Here is a 15436-nt window from a genome sequence, read left to right on the forward strand (position 1 = left end):
AAATATGATGAAGTCAATGTCAATTTCTTCAATGAGCAGTTGTTTATTTCTAGCCCCCTTTTTTTCAAAGCTTATTTTTTATTTTCCTCCATTAAAATAGGGGAGGATTCTAATTTATCATTTTCCCCTAATTAAAAGTTTACATGGGAACACTCCAACTCCTCAAATTTAAGCAGAAAATGTTCATAAGTAGCCGCATGGGGACATGAGGTTATTCTAGGTAAAATAATGTTGAGAATTCTGGAATGCGATAGTTAATTTTTTGGGGAGACTTGGCTTTTTTTTTTCTAAGTTTCATTTATAGATGTAGTGCTAATTTAACTGGAAAAAATATAGTATATATGAAATAAATAATAATATTTAGTTGGAATTCTATTATTTATAGGTTGTGATAGGTGCTAAGAAGTAATTTTTTTAAGGTGTAGAAAAGGGGTAAAGTTAAGATGAATGGTGTGGGATTAATTAAATTTGGGTTTATGTTCCAATCTTTTTTCTTTATTGTGTCAAGGGTATCTCCACAACCTGATCTTGTATCCAATGCGTCTTACTTTAGTATTGTTTACTACTAAGTTGGAGCCAAGAAGTGGTGAGGATGCACACAATCACCTGCAGACTAGGTGCATCGAGTAAGTATGGGCCTTAAACTCAAACTCAAAACCAATGGGGAGCAAATTCACGACCTCAGCCAACTCCGCTACCCATGTAGGCTTATCACTACAATCCATTTTAACAAATGTAAATTTAATTATGCATATATGAATTTGTCTTATGTAAGTGTAGAGCTAAGTTAGATGCATATATCTAATTTTTATAAATCTTTGAGTTCTTGTCATAAAAACTTAGTTGTGGTTAGGATTTTATGTGTAGCATGGATGGTACATATGTTTATAACCCTATAAGCATACTATGTTCTCTAAATTTGATTCGCCATGACTATGTGGGAGTCATCAGTGGTAGGCACACTCGCAATTTACTTTGATTGGATAAAGATAACTATTGTGGTTCACAAGGTAATTTTAAGTGCAATGGCGAGGGATTAGGTGGGCTAACTTCTTCATGGAGATGTTAGAAAATGTGATCACAACTACTATCGTGCATTCACATTTTTTTGACAAAGGGTAGCCTGCAGCATTATGAAGCCATTTATCAACCTTACCTCATATTCTGCCTTCCAAAGCTTATCCTATTTTTCATTAATATGTGTAATTTCTCATACCTTGAGTTGTGATCCATATTTGTTGTTTGGCAATAACCCATGTGTTGCCCATGCTCTACAGACCACCGTAGCAGTTCATTACTTCTATATATTAAAATGAGTTGTATGTTCTTACTCACTCTTCAAAGAGTCCATCTCTATAGAGCTATATGAAGTCTAATGTAAGATTGTAGTGAGTTTGTGAATATGAGAAAAAGCTTGACCAAGGTGTTTGTATGAAGAGTTGAAGCTCTGTCAAAAGTTTGTTAGATGTAATGTTATTCTGAGCCATATAAATTATGTTTGTTTTTAGTTATTTCTCCTCCCCTTATTTCCAACAACTAGTATGAAGAGTCCACCTCATTACTTTTATATATTGCAATGAGTTGTATGTTCTTATTCACTCTTCAACGAGTCCAACTTTGTAGAGTTGTATGAAGTCTGATGTAAAGACTGTATTGAGTTTATGAGTATGAGTAGAAGCTCAACCAAGGTGTTTGTATGAAGAGTTGAAGCTCTATCAAAAGCTTGTTAGATGTAATGTTATTCTGAGTAATATTAATTATATTTGTTTTTTTTGGTACCCTATGTAGAATATTGATGTTTTGTTGTGGAGTATGATAGCGATATGGATGTTTGGGGCTACTTGTGGGATGTTGATTTATGTGCATATGGCATTAAGATCTTAGTAAGTATGTTATACAATGATATCAAGACAAGGAGATTTTATATCAAATATAGCTTCGAGGTGCACTAACCCAATGACCAAGTGTGTGATTATTTTATTGTTGGATTTGCTTAGTGGTTTGGACTTGTTCTTCTTCAATGATTCTAAGAGTAGGTGATTTTTTCCTCATCTCTCTCAAGTCGACCTTTATACAATCTTCTTTGACCCCTAGACACAAGTGTGATATGCTAGGTTCACTCAAGAGAGAAAAACATGACGAGATTTCCTTGAAGCTTTTGTTCGAATATTTTTTATTGGTTGTGATTTGCAAATGGTTTTTAATTATTTTTCATTTTTTGGTGTCTTGTTGCTTGATCGTTGAATGCTAAATATGTAATATATGTTTGGAAACCTACTTAGGTCATATGCAAAAGGTCATATAAGTTGAATGTTTTCTTCTCAATATTTGTAAGTGAATGTTATGGCTATTCTAAGTGAAAAAACCACGATATAAATGAATAATTTAATATTAAACTAAATTGAATCCAAAAGCTTTGCACTATAATAAATATGAAAATGAACAATTCTATGAAAAATAATAAAACTTTAACTATTTTTTTAATATTTTGTGTATGTTTTGGATGATATGAAATGAAGGTATGTGTTCTTGTATTTTTATGATTTTATATGTTGCATGCATATGAAAATGAGACTATTTTTGCTACAATGATAAACGTAATATAAATAACAAAAAATTGTATGTTTTCTCTCATTGTTTTAACTGCAATTTGGGCAATAAAGCATGCACGAAGCAAATGTAGTTGATGAACAATAAATCAAATATTTTTTCCTTATTCATTGTAGTTAAATCAATGGTTTTACAAATTTAAGTGAGAGATGAAAGTTATAATTTTTTGTTGTAAATGTTTTTGATTAAGAAAAAACAAGTTTTAAGGGACCCAAAACCCGCTTACAATATGAAAGATGAGCATGAAAGAAACAAGACAAAACAGCTGCAAAAGACCAGCACAAAAACCAGCATCTAGGACAAAAAGACAGCAAGGAGCCAACAAGAAATTGGCATCCAAAACCCAGCATTACATATCAATTGAACACTTTTATAGACTCCTCAGCATTCTGGACCAATAGCATCATCGCTTTGGCCGCTTCCCTCAGATCATTGCTCTCATGTTTCAGCTGGATGTCTTTCGTTTTGGTCTCCATCTCAGTGGTGTTTTGCCTAGTCCTTCGCCTGGAAATTTGATGGGTGGAGCTGGAGGTCGGTGCATCTTCAATGATTACCAAGTTCTTATCCTGATTTTTCCTCTCTAAGTGATCCACCAAGGCATTCATATTTTGTGACGAAACTTTTAGGACCTCAAGACTGTGGTTCATGAAACTTTTTAGAGCCTTCTCAGTACGAGCAACCCAGGTATTGATATTGTCTTTATCCTCCTCGGCCTGTTCTTTCACAATTCTGATAACATCCTCCAGATGTTTCAAATCCCCTTTAATCAGATCTTTTTCCAGCTAGTCCTCCATCTCGATTTCCTCCTCAGTTTCATTGGTTTTCGTCTCCTCATTCTTTTTCCCCGAATTTGTTTCCTTAATCAAATTGTTTATCTTATTTTCCAAATCCCTTTGTTTGCTCTGAATGCTAGTAATGTTGTCAATAACCCATTTATGGAAGTTGAAGGATTCCAGAGTATAGTTACGGGCAATATTCAAAATAGTATTTGCTGAATCCCTACCCTGCTCAATGCCCACAGAATTAGGGTTGTCTTCCTCCTTAGAATTTTGGGTGACATTCCTGCTATCTGAGCCCATAGGGTTAGAGTAAGGGTTTTCAGAGTTACCCCCTTCTTCCTCTTCACCAACCTTCTCATCCTTCTCACTCTCCATTTTTGTCTCACTATCCTTTCCCTTTTCCTCCTCCAAATCACAGTGCACCTCCGTTTCCACATTATTTGTTTTAGCTCTCTATTTTTTATGGGTAGGGGCATTAGGCTAATCCTCATCTGAATCTGAATCTTTACAACTCTCAGAAATATATGCATTAGTGACCAGGGGATCATCTTTGCTAGCCCTAGCTTTCTCCTTCAGGTATTCATAAATGAGCAATATGAGCCCCTGATGGGCTATAGGGTAAGAATTAGGCTTTTTAGCGTGATCAGCCAGACTCTCATTCAAAGAGGATGCTAAGTAATAAGGCAAGGAGATTTTAACCCCATGACGGAAGTGATTAAGGATTGCAAAATGATAGTTATAGATTTTAGTGAATCTACCATCAACATTGAGAAACTCCATTAAAACCCTTAAAACTTTCTGCCAGAAGGACTTTACTTGTTGGGGAATGTAGTAGGAGATGTTGTCTTTCTTGACAAGCTTGACCTTCTCATCCTCTGATTTCGAGAAGTTTTTGAACGCTTTGGCTGCATACTTCCAGTCTCTATAGAATTTAGTACCCTCCTTCTGAAGACCCGTAACCTCCGCAATTAGGTCCTCATCAATTTGCCATATCTCCCCGAACAAGGTGACTCTGTTGTTGTTCCAGCCTCTGGCAAACCCATGTGACACCGAATTTCTACTTCCGTGTAGCTTTTCCATATAGTCAGTAAAGCCATATCTATGAAGCCTTCTCCAAACTTTTCGTTCACTCTTCCAGTTTTTGCAGCCAGGGGGCTCATTCCTCTTTAAATTACCACCCATTTTGAACAAGTAGAAATACCCAAAGATGTATTTCACAGTCCGTAGGAATAACCCCAAGTTCTTGTGTAAAATTCTGGAATAACAGAACGAAGTCTCTTTCTTAGTTTTAAGGCTTATGTTAATGGCCGCACGAAACCAACATTTATTATTATAATCCTCCTCACACACTTGATCATAGAAATGATGCCAAAAGGCAATCATTAACTAACAGTTAATCTGCCCCCAAACCTTGTCTTTGGAATCCGGACCCCAATAGATAATCATGATATTAACTTGATCCATTGATGCGATCAAAAAATAATTGCTCTCTAACATCCCTTTTACAATGGGTCTCTCCAATATATTTAACATCAACCTCTAAATTGACCCCTTCATTAGCTAAGAGGTCCGCAACCTTATTGCCTTCTCTTAGAGTATGAGTTATGATAATACTAACATAGTTATTTAATAATTGTTTAGCACTTTCAACTAAGTTAGTAATATTCCAAGAATTAGAACTAGTACCTTTAATGGCCTGGATGATATTTAGGGAGTCCCCTTCCAGCCAAATTTTTTTAAATTTGAACCCCTGAGCAAGTTGGAGTATTTTTAGCATGTCGAGAGCTTCAACCACATAATTATTTTGGACCCCAAAAGGAGAAGCAAAAGTTGCAATACAGACACCTTGAGCATTTTTTATGACTCCTCCACCACCAGACTTCCCAGGGTTGCCTTTACCTGCCCCATCAAAATTCACCTTTATCCAATCATGATCAGGAAAGTGCCAGACAATATTATCTCTCATATTCTTATTGTCAGATCTACAAAATTTGTGTATTAAGTTCCATTCAGTGAGGATGCCTTTTTCAGTTTCATTCATATTAGTAACAAGCCATTACTTATTATTCCTGTGAGGAATATTTATTTTCTCTTTTATAGCCCTACAAATTTTTTCAAAGACCACCTGAGAGGTGCACTTAGCTTCCCAAAATATTCTATTTTTTCTCTCTTTCCAAATTCCCCAGCAAGTCATGGGGAGGATCATGGACCAAAGGTTCTTGATAAGATGACAATTGGTGGGGAAAGTCCATTGCCAAATAATTTCCTTGAGACTCTTGTTCATGACCCAATCAATTTTCCATTTCTCCCACAACTTACTCCAAATTTCCCAAGTAAATGAGCAGTGGAAAAACAAATGATCAACTGATTCTTCCTCTTTCTGGCAAAGCTCACACCTGTTAGGGAATTTGAAACCTCTTCGGACCAAATTGGCAATAGTCAGGATCCTATTATGAGTAGCAAGCCAAAGGAACATATTGACTTTAGGGATCAAAATTATGTTCCAAATTTTACCCCAAATGGGGTTACTGGTCTGAGAGAAAGTGTTTTTGTAGTCAAAAGCAACCGTAAATTCACCTCTAGGATTACTTTTCTAGAGAAAAACATCTTCATAGTCTTTGTTAATAGAAAAAGACAACAACTCCTTTTGGAGCAGGGAAAATCCAACATGTATAACATCAAGCCTCACCCAATTGTTCTCCTTCCAGTAGTCACACACCATAGGTCCAAACCTCCTTTTACATTCCTCAATAAATTGACTGTTGCCTTGATCAAAGAGAGATTCATTCTTCATCCAAGCATCCTCCCAAAACCTTATTTTGTCACCTTTTCCCAGGACCCATCCAGCTCCAGCTTTGGCCACTTTTATGGATTTGATAATACTATTCCAAATGAAGGATCTGACAGGGATGTCTTCAGAGTTGAGGACATTTGGATAGACTGATTTTGAATATATTTGTCAAACCAGATTCGGTTCCAATCTTTCTTGATGTCATAAACTCTCCATAATTGTTTTGCTAGGAGAGCTTTATTAAAGGTTTTTAGAGTTTTAATCCCAAGCCCTCCTTTGTTCTTTGGTTTACACACTTTGTCCCAAGCAACCAAGGATATCCTCTTTTTTTCTTCAACTCCTAACCATAGAAATCTCTTCCGGATTCTTTCCAATGCTTCAGCAAATTTAGCGGGATACCAAATAAGCTGAGAGCATAAACAGGGAGATTTTAGAGTGTAGCTTGAAGAAGCTGCAACTTCCCAGCCTGAGATAATATGGATCCTTTCCATCCAACAAGTTTTTTGTTGAGTTTGTCAATAAGCATATTCCAAAAGGATTTTGGGGGAACTAAACCCAAGGGAAGACCCAGGTAGGTGGAAGGGAGCATGTCCACCTTGCAACCAATAATTTTAGCAAATCTCTGTTGTCTTATGACCGGAGTGTTCATGAAGTATATAGCCGATTTGTCCCAATTGACTTATTGGCTAGTAGCCAAAGCATAAGAATTAAGAGCAGTTTTGAAGGCATCATCCTCCCCAACAGACAGATATCCCATAAGGATAGTATCATCAACAAATTGTTGGTGAGAACAAAAAACATTAGCAGAGGAAGGTTGAAGGCCTTTGATAATTTTATTCACTTTCAAATTATGGATCAATCTGCTCATGCTCTCTGCCAAGATGGTGAAAAGAATAGGAGATATGGGATCTCCTTGTCTAAGCCCCCTTAACGATTTAAAGAATTTTGTAGGAGATCCATTAATGAGAATAGAAAACCTAGGAGTGGAGATCAGCTCTCTGATAATTTGGATTATCTTCTCATCAAATCCAAAAGCCTCCATAATTTTGAAAAGAACTTTCCAATCCACTCTATCATAAGCTTTCACCAAATCCAACTTTATCAAAAATCCTTCTTTATTAGCAGCATTGAGGGAATGAATATTCTCATGCACAAGAATGATAGAGTCCAAAATCTGCCTACCAGGAACAAAACCTTTCTGCTCCTCAGATATGATGAAGGGGAGGACAGCCAAAATCCTAGTAGTCAAAACTTTGGATATGATCTTATAAAAAGAGTTGCATAGACTTATTGGCCTAAATTTTCCCATTGAATCCACCCCAACAACTTTAGGAATTAATGCAATAAAAGTGGAATTGAATTCCTTAAGGATTCTTTTAGAACCAAAAAAATATTTTACCGCATTGACCGTATCTTCTCCCACAATATGCCATAATTCCTAGAAGAAAAACATAGGGAATCCATCAGGACTCGGTGCTTTATCCCCTTGAAAAGAAAAGACAGCTTTTCTAATTTATCCAGCAGAAGGGATAGCAGAAAGGGCCTTATTCTGAGTAGGAATAATGATCTTGGGAATGATATTAACCAAATCTTGTTGTTGGGTATAATCAATATCCTTGTTCCTGGTGAGGAGCCAAGAGAAGAAACTAATAGCTTCATCCCTGATTTCATCCTTGTTAAGAAGAATTTTGTCCTCGACAATTAATCTGGAGATTATGTTCGCAGCTTTATGTTTCAAAGAAGTCATGTGGAAAAATTTAGTGTTTCTGTCCCCAGCCTCAAACCAAATCGCCCTAGATCTCTGCCTCCAATAGATTTCCTCCCTAGAAATGATGTTGCGAAGTTTGACTAATACATCATCTTCCATAGCTTTGGGATACTTTTTATAGCCCTCTTTCTGTATTGAGTTTTGGATTTGTTCTAGTTCCTCCTTCAACTTTTTCTTTGAATCAAAAATATCACCTAAGACCCTCTTGTTCCATATCTTAATGTTGACTTTGATATTTTTAAGTTTTCTAGCAACTTTATTCATGGCAGTTCCATTCACATCAATATTCCACCAATTGGCAATAGATTTTTCAAGATAAGGGTGAGAAATCCACATCTTCTCAAACTGGAAAGGGAAACTCTGATTATTCTTAAAGTTCTCAGCAACAAAAGAAATAGGATAATGATCCGAACCAATTCTATTGATAACAGATAGGGAGCATCTATGAGAAAGAATCCAATCATTAGTAGCAAGGGATCTATCAAGTCTTACCTGAATGCGGTCTTCACCATCCCTTCGGTTAGACCAAGTGTAGGAAGCTCCATTAAGATCCATATCAATAAGAGCATTGACATTGATAAAGTCCATCAAGTCAGATCTTCTATTCGGTTGAGCTTGAGTTCCCCCAGATTTATCAGTGCCTTGCAGAGGAGTATTGAAGTCTCCCATCAAAACCCAACTGTTCCTAGGGAAAGATCTTTTTTGCTGGATTTTATCCCAAAATTTGCTTCTAGCAGATTTGGAATTAGGGGCATCGATATTGGTAATCACACATTCCTTTCCTTCATAGATGCTTTTAACTTTCATGGATATTATGTTACCATCTTCATCAATCATTTCTCTTGAAATAGTTTTCTTGTTCCAGAATATCGCTACCCCACCAGATGCCCCATTCAAGCTGCTACCACAAACCCCTCCATTTTTAAAGAAGTTTAAATTCTCCACTTTCTCCTTACTCATTTTGGTTTTCTGAACAAGGATAATATCTGATTTTTGGTCTCAAATGAGATTCTGTAATATATCATGTTTATTGAGACCATTTAGGCCTCTGATATTCCATGGTATTACCTTCATTTGGAAACTTGAGGGCAGGATTCCTTTATAGTTCGCTGCCTTCCATCAACTATGTTTTGCTTGCTCTCCTAGTCCCTATGCCATTTCATAGTTTTACGTCCCAGCGGGGATTTTGAGGCACCAAAATCAACCTTGGACCTGGTCCTAGTTTTCACCCCATTAAGGCCTCCTGCCTTCTTGTTTTTTTTCTTTTTTCCATTCCCTGTTATGTCTTCTTCTTGTTCCTCTTTGGGCTCGTCTTGCATATTACTCCCCAGTTCTCCTCTTTTCTGGGATGATGTGGGCATATCAACTCCAATATTCTGGAATAATGCATTTAGATTTACCTGAAGCGATCCAAACTTGTTACTCCTTCCAAGTTTAATTTCATGTCCTTCAAATTCATCTAAGCACTATTCATCTCTTTTTGTTATAGAAACTTGAGGGACCTCATGATGAGAGTTAGTGATATTCTCAATCTCACCATCTTCAAGTATCTCTTCACTGATATCATTCTCCTCCTCCTGAATCTGTAGAGCCTCAAAAGTATTGACTGTTTTGATCTCAAACTCCCTGATTTCATTCTTTTTATCCTCCTTCAAAGGGGGATTCTTAGGAGGGTCATTTCTATCTCCTTCTGATAGTTCTGGTATATTACCAGGACATCCGCTTATTCCTTCCACTTTGTTATCTTCCTTATTATTATTCTTTTCTTTCCAAACCTGTTTGTGGGTGTTTACCGTCACAAGTTTTTTAGGGTTGCTAGGGTAGGCCTTAGCCCAGTGACCAACTTTTTGGCAAGAAAAGCACACAAAGGGGAGTGATTCGAACTCTATTGTCTGTTCCAATACTCCAAGTTTGGAACTTATATCAATAGCACTAGGAAGGTCCATCTTCTGCGAAATATTGACACAAATGCGCGCATAAACCAATCTTTTGCGAGCTGCAGTCATTGGATCTATCACAACAAGCTCCCCAAAGGAGTTAGCAATTCCTAAGAAGACATCCTCCACCCAAAATTCCATCGGTAGGCCTGGCAGCCTTACCTAGACTAGAGCAGATTCAAAGTAAGAGTTTAGGAGACCATTTTCTCATAGATAAAGAGGATTTACCAAACATCCAAGGGCCATCGCTTAATGCTGCTTCCATATCTTCCCCACAAGAGAAGGAGAAAACAAAAAATCCTCTGGATAGGGCAGAAACATCAACCTAACCTTTCATTCTCCATTTTCTCTTTACAAAAGACCTAACATCCTCAATATTGGGTCATGGTCTGACAAACTTCCCCACCAGAGAGAAAGCCATTAAAGAAATGCTATGATCGATAACCAAATCTGGAACCTCAATAGCAATTTTACCTTTTTTTTTATCAGATATATCTTTCACAAAGGGGAAGGACGATTTACCAGTCGGTTTTCCAGTTGCTTTCCTTGCAAAAAGACTACTCCAGGGTTTGGAAGCATGCACCTCCTTGATCTTTTCTGAGTCAGCTATCACAGCCTCAGGACTCGATTTTGGGGAATCTATCATCTTTTTGCGATCAGGAGGAGGGTCCCGTAGCCGTGGGTCCCCATCCTGTCTCCCATCCTCATCATCCATCGCATGTCCTTGAGCTACAGTGGCATCAGAACCAGAGGATCCAGCTTCGTTGTTCCCTCCATTTCCAGTTTTCAAAGTGTTTATTTATTTTGTTTGCTTGTTGTTGATTATTTCGTTGTAAAAGGATAAGTTGATGTGTTGTTTATGTTTAGTTCCATGATTCAAAAGAAGTTTATACTTTTTTTAGGGAAATAAAATTCACAAAGAAATAAATTAATCTAATGTAATATCATCTATTGAAACTAAAGATAATCTAAATCTAAAACTTTCAAATAAATGTTACATTTTCATAGCAACAAACAAACTATTCTAAAAAAATAGTCGCATCAATGCAATCTACTTATCCCTCTATATTCTAATAGCATAATGATTCTCAAATGACATACAAAATAATCTCATCATACTACTATCTTAAGGTACCAATATATAGGAGATATGGATATAAGATACCTTGAATGGTATTATAAAACAAGTGGCACATGCCACTTTCCCCAATTTAGGTGTCTACATCCATCATGTAGAATATCACAACACATCACAAGTGTCAACCAATCTAAATAGTATGTAACTCCTCTTACACCACTTACATGTCATAAACCTCATCATAATAGTCATTCTTTCATTATGGTCACCTTCCTATTCTGAATGCTCCATGGTAAGATTGAAAAAGTATACCATAAAATCTAAGAATAGAAGATCTTCTTATATCTTTCCTTACCCAAACTTGATTGATTTCCAAGATTCTTCATTTTGTAACTACCCATCTTAAATATCATTACATTTACTTATGAGAGAATAAATAATAAATATTTTTTTCGTAACACCTAAGAGGGGTATCCAAGTCTACTTGCTAAATGATCCTTGAAGATAAAACATTATTTTTTGACAACAATGATTAAGTACAATTCAAACATATATGGATATTTGCAAAGTAAATGGAAACTAATTCTAACACTTGCCCACTTGACATTTGCATTGCAATGACATAACCATGAACATAATGAAACAAGATCTAAAAGAAGACAGACTCATAGCCTCCTTGTACCAACTAAAATTCTATATGCTCATTGGCTTAAAGAGAGAATTTTAAATATTCTTTGAAGTGTCCAATTTATGTAAAATGATTCTACCACCATCAACCATTTCTTGAACAAATTGATACTATACATTATTGTGCTCATGCAAGAATGGTATATTGTGTTTTAGCCAAACAAATGACACTCTAATTATCGCATCCAATTTTGACCTATCTACAATGAAAGTTAGTACCTAAATACAACATTTATAACCATATTTCCTCCTTACATACATGTGTTGCAACTATGTACTTTACTTCTATAGTTTACAATATGATTGTATGTTCTCATTTATTCATCCAACTAATTAGACTTGTAAATAAAGCAAATACATAGCCACTTATAGAACTCTTGTAATCTAGACCACCAACCCTTTTAGAATAAAAAATCCTATAAAATATGAAACCCTTCTACTTGCATCATTAATGTCATGATAACAAATTTAACAATTAGAAGTACATATAAAACCCCTTTTAACATAAGTTCATTTTTTTTACCATAGTTTATCATAAATTTGCTTATAACTCCTATGCTCGGGTAATATCAAGTCTTATACAAACCATGGGATATATGAGGCTTCCAATGACCCTAGCATATAGAACCTTATACATCACTTCAAGATCATCCTTTATTGTAAAATATTGTTTCAAAGAGAACCTGGTGTTAACTAGTAAGGGAATGTTGACTAGTTTGTAATCACGCATGAAAATATGCTCCAAAAGATGTTAATGTACTTCTAATTAACAATTTTTTTCAAAATTTTTTATCCTTGTAGATTTTCATACCCATTATATTTTATATCACCTAAATTGTTCATTTCAAAATTAATAGATAACTATTTCTTAAGTCACTTAATCATTCCCTTATCGTTTCCAATAAATAACTTATCATCAACATATAGGACAATGCTTAGCAATCAATCATAATTTAAATTTATAATAAACACAGTGAACTATGTCACTTATAACAAAGTACTGATCGAATGCAAAAGCATTAATTTTTTATACCACATTCTTAGTGATTATTTATAACCATACAAAGATTGCTTTAACTTGCAAACTAAATGGTAATGTTCTTCACCATAAAATCATCAATCTATTTGATAAATATTTCCTCATCAAGATCCACATGTAGAAATACAAATTTTAATCCATTTGATCTAACTCTAAAGGAATCTAATAGTGGTTAGATTAGCTAAATGAGAAAATATCTCACCAAAATTCACTCCCTCAAACTAGGAGTAATCCTTAGCCCCTAAATAGTCCTTGTAACACTCCAACTTACCATCTACTCTAAAATTGTTTTTAAATGCCCATTTATATCCAATGGCTTTCTCTCCTCAGGTAACTCAACTAGATGCCAAGTGCCCAAGTGCCTTTTTTTTTGTGTCACAAGGTGCCTGTTTTCACCAAAGGGACTATTTTTTTCAAGTCTTTTTCTCATTTTATTTTTATTTTTTCAAGATCTTTTAAAGAAATTCTTTAAAATACTCAAGCATAGAACCTGCGAAAGTGAATTTTATTGATTGGATCTTCAAGTGATTCACCCTTGAGAGTAGCTAGCTGATATGCTCCTGATCCATAGGTAGTAGTGATAATATATGGACCAAGCCAGTTATGTTCAATCTTGCCCTTTTTCTCTCTATCTTGTTGATTCTTTAGATTTTCTCTAAGGATAAAATCACCAACCTCAAATTTGCGAGATCTGACTTTGTGGTTGTAACTTCTACACATGCGTTGTTGGTATGCTCTGAGGTGATCAAAAGTAGTTTGTCTTCTTTCATCCAGCAATTCTAAGTCATGCAAGTGGGAGACTCTATAGTCTTCATCATTGATCAGGTTGCACAAAGAGACCCGTAGGGAAGGTATCTTTACCTTAATGGGCAATATAGCTTCACACCATAAACAAGTGAGTATGGAGTGGCGCTTGTGGGAGTGCAGACACTCGTGTAGTAAGTCTACAAGGCGGGGTTCAAATGGATATTCTAATCACAACCAGCTTTTATTGACCATTTTTTTCAAGATTCTAAGGATATTTTTGTTAGAGGCCTCAACCTGGCCATTGCCTTGAGGATAGTATGGTGTGGAGAAATAGTGCTAGATGTGGAATTTCTTGTAGATCTCATGGACATCCTCATTCTTTAAGGGACTACCATTATCAATAATGATGGAAAGGTGGACACCATACCGGTGTATGATGTAGTTCAGGATATATGTGGCAATTTGTTTTCCAGTGACATGGGTAAGAGGAATGACTTCACTATATTTTGTGAAATACTTAGTAGGAGTGATGATAAATTTGTGGCCATTAGATGAGGGTGGATGGATTTTTCCCATGAGGTTGAATCCCCATTGACAGAAGGGCCAAGATGTAATGATCGGTTGTAATTCTTATGTTGGCGCATTTATCAATCCTCCATGTATCTGACATTGCTTGCATTTTTTAAGAAACTGATAAGCGTCCTTCTTCATAGTAGGCCTGTAATAACCAGTACATAAGAGTTTCTTAGCTAGGATCGGACCGCTTGAATGTTCCCCACATATACCTCCATGCACCTCTCGCAAGGCAGTGTTGGCTTCATCACGCTCAAGACATCTAAGTAAGGTACCATCAAGACACTGATGATATAGGGTATCAACTAAAATGGCATAATGGGAGGTTCGACGAATAAAGGTTTTTTGGGGCTTTATTGGATAGATTAGGAAGTAAGGTATTATCATGTAATTAGGCATAAATGTCTCTGTACTACTACAAATTAGGACCGACGATGAGGCATATTGATGGGGATGGGTTCTCAAAGAGAGTCACACCTAGCTCAATAGGTAGTTGAATGATGTTTTAGTGGGATCCTATCACTCTTCACTTGTCCTTTAAAAAGTCAAACTCTCAAACTCTCTTGGAGTGCTCCCTATCAATTTGTGCTCTTTAGTTGCTTCAGGCATGATTGGGATTCACAAGGGTAAATCCAACCATTATGCTATCCAAATCTCCAATATGTACTTGCATGGGTTTTAGGGGGGTGACTTATAGGTGTTTCAATTCCAATCAAATGATTCTTCAACTGGGTTTTCATCATTTTCTCATCGCTCCCTCTTTCTCCTATTTTCTAGGCCTAGTAGCCCTAGAGCCCCAATTAGCCCTACCTTACCGTTTTTTGGGAAATTACTCAAAAAAATATCAAAGAACCTTCCAACACCTTTGGTGATCTGAGTACCCTTTTGGACAAACTTTATGATCCACTAGGTTAGGTAGTTTGTTCTGTCTGTACTGGTATAGATCCCAAAAATGGCATTTTTAGAGGGTTTAGGACTTAGCAGTCTTCTCCAATGGGTTTTGTTTCTCTCTCCACCCTATCACACCTCCACCTTTTCACAGAGGCTCTGCCACACATCACACTTTCAAGCCAAACACTTGGCTTATTCACACCTCTTCTTCCCTGCAAGGAAATACAACGTTTTCAATCATTTTCCTAACCGGTCTATGACTGAGCTTGCCTAGGAAATGATGGAAAGTTGCTTCCAAAAAACTTCCAGGCCATTAAAAAACATATTTACACTTTACAAGGGTTCCATTACTTGAATCCCAAGGGTCATTGAGCAAAACTCAAGGGATTTCAAGTTGGAACCATGACTGGGCTCTTGAACCCTTGCTCAGGCCGAGAGCAATACAAATTTGTAAACACACTTAAAAATTACACTATGGAAAGACAAAAACACCTTCTAAGAAATAAAATATCATACACAAAACCACCATGAAATAA

The sequence above is a fragment of the Cryptomeria japonica genome, chromosome 6, assembly GCF_030272615.1.
Source record: "Cryptomeria japonica chromosome 6, Sugi_1.0, whole genome shotgun sequence".
In the NCBI taxonomy this organism is placed as follows: domain Eukaryota; kingdom Viridiplantae; phylum Streptophyta; class Pinopsida; order Cupressales; family Cupressaceae; genus Cryptomeria; species Cryptomeria japonica.